We start from the raw sequence: 2,848 nt of genomic DNA, 5'->3' as shown, positions 1-2,848 counted from the left end.
GTGATTTCTCACTTTCTGTCTCTATGTCTCTGTCTGTCTGGCGAGCACACGTGCCTTATAGCAAAAACCTCTCCAATAAAAAAAAAAAGAAAATATAATGCATTAATATGAATTACCTCAAAATGAAGGATACTGCTTTGGATTTGGAAATGAATACTGTTTTCTTGGTTCCAAGTATCAATTCATTATTTTTTATAAGAATTATTTTATTTAACTCTATTCATTTATTTTTAAATTTATTTTACCAGAGAGGGACAAAATCAGAGAGAGAGAGAAAAAGAAAGAGAGGGAAACTTAGAAGGTAGGTTCAGGACTTGAACCATGGTCGACCATGTTAAAGTCCAGGACCTTTAACCACCATGCCACCTGTTGGCCCCACAGTTTATTATTATAATAGAATTTATTTAGAAATGCTTGCAAAACTATATTTTAAAAATATTCAGTAAAATGTATTTTTTACTTGCTTAATATTGAAAAATTTTACATACATGTGAGCTCAGAGAGAGAAAACATCAAAAATGGTCATATCATAATTTTTTTCCCTCCATTTTTCCATCCATTTCAGGTTTGGGACATGCATGCACATGTGGCAACATGTTTCTAAGTAATTGACCAGAGTGTACATTTGTGACTGGCTATGTGGAATCCAATTCATCCTGTACAAGGCTTAACATCTATGCTATGGGGCTTTGTATGGTTAATTTTGAAGATGTGGCCCACATTTTTCCAACCTAATATGTTTATACTATAATGTCCTCTCATCATCAGTGTGTAAGATTTCTAATTAATCTCTGTCATTGCCAACACTTTTTTCCTTAGTCATTCTGGTGGGTCTCTTTGGTATCCAGTGTACTACTCTAGTCTTGCCAGGACCTCAGTGGATAGTTCTCTATTTTGTGTGGGATTCATTAATATATAAATAATGGATACAGAGAAACAATCTTCTCTCACATGACATTTATCCCATTTGTTCCCAAAATATTGAGCCAAATTTCCCTTGGGGTTGTAGAAGTGTTTTAGACACTCTTCCTTGTAATGCACATATTGGAACACATAGCATATGTTCTCTCAGGTCCGTAATAGTCACCCTTTGTTCCTTACCCTTTCTCATTAGACTTTGATGAACTACAGTGCTAGAATCCATGTTTTGGGCTGTAAATAAAAACAACTGAACTGAAGGGAGGGATCAGTTCTTCTCACATCATCTGTCCTATTTCAAGCCAGCCCCCCTGCTTACTTAACCTCCAAGATGGGTATTTTTTCAAGCCATTCTTCCACATCCTTATTTTGCATTATTTCTTCCAAAGCAAAGTGGAAATTGGGAGGGAACAGATACAAAATGCATTTCGAAGAAATACCCTTCATTCCATGAACTAGAATATACACACCTACACTTCCCCACGTTTTCAATGGTCTTTGTCCACATTTCCTACCACCTCTCTGTTCATGGAGGAGAAAACAAACAAATAAACATATAGGGAATGGCACATTGTCAGTCTTAGGATTCTATAAACAATCAATTGTTGCAGAACTGACTATTTTCGTTTTTTGCTATATGACATGTGTGCTCACCTGAGAGAGACTGAGAAACAGAGATAGAGAAAAAGTAAGAATTCCTCAAGAAGGAATGACCACACCACAGTCCCTTCTCCATTCTCTTGGGACTTTGGACACTCATGACTAGAGTGATTTTCAAACCACTGGGTTCAGGACTGGAGCTGTGAAGTTACCCATATGGAATCTGATTACCTTAACCAACACCCCACCTGCTGACCCATTCTTATTTATCTCCTAAGAGTAGATTAAGCATTACTTATGTATTAAATTATAAGATCAATAACAAGTGACATTTTCAAATAAAAGCTTACTTACAAGTTAAGCACATATTTATCAAAGTGTGCCCTCACTGTTGTTATGTGCATAATACTTCAGTACTGCAATAATTTTTCATATATTTTTGTTCAGTTTTTACTCAGCGTGATTTTCAGATTGACCCAAAAGTGTCCTATGCACACCCAACCAAGAAGGAAGGGCGCCTTGAACCTGTCTAGGCTGAGTATAGTTTATGCAGGATGAAGCCCAATATTTCATAAGAAAAATGAGAAACAGTCCTGGAGGGAGACAGATTGCCTCAACATGTGAGGTGAGCAGAGTTCAAAGTAAGAGAGAAGTTTTCAGTCTCTTGAGCCAAAGCTCCACTGTTCCCATATGATGCGACTTTGAGATTAAATTCCCTAAAATGCTAGGGGAACACAGCCCACCACACCCTGTAAGAGGTCGTTGATTCAGCATTGCCACTTGCACACAGGCACACACATGGTAAATTTACAAGTGGGGTCAAGAAAAAGATGATATTGGGAAGGAACAAGTGGAAAGAATAGAGGTGGAGACAGCTGGATCAGGATGCAGGATATCCAATACCTCAGCAGCATACTTGGACCTCAAAGCATGGTGAAGTGTGAAGGTCCTCCAGTCTTCCTGAGCCAGAATTCCCTAGGGAAACTTCAAAGTATGGACCTGAATCCACCACTCTGGGCACTAGAAACTAAAATGAGTTCCCTTCCCCAGTGCAAATGGGTCACGGGAGAGGAGAACTCAGATATCTCTTCCAAAGTTAGATTAATGTAGTTTGAATGTGTGTCCTAGGTGTTACGTGTGGGAGATTTAACCACAAATTCATGTTTACAGTAGTGGGATGTGGGCCTCTGGGACATAATTAGAAGTATATGCAGTTATCTGGGTGAGAGCCTCATAGTGGGACTCTTGGCTTTGTAGAAAGGAGAAACCTGAGCTGACCCATGCTTGCCCTCTTGCCATGAGATACCTCCCACCATGTCGTGACAGCAGG

The sequence above is a fragment of the Tupaia chinensis genome, unplaced genomic scaffold, assembly GCF_000334495.1.
Source record: "Tupaia chinensis unplaced genomic scaffold, TupChi_1.0 Scaffold141099_1, whole genome shotgun sequence".
In the NCBI taxonomy this organism is placed as follows: domain Eukaryota; kingdom Metazoa; phylum Chordata; class Mammalia; order Scandentia; family Tupaiidae; genus Tupaia; species Tupaia belangeri.
Note: the sequence above shows the minus strand (reverse complement) of the source record.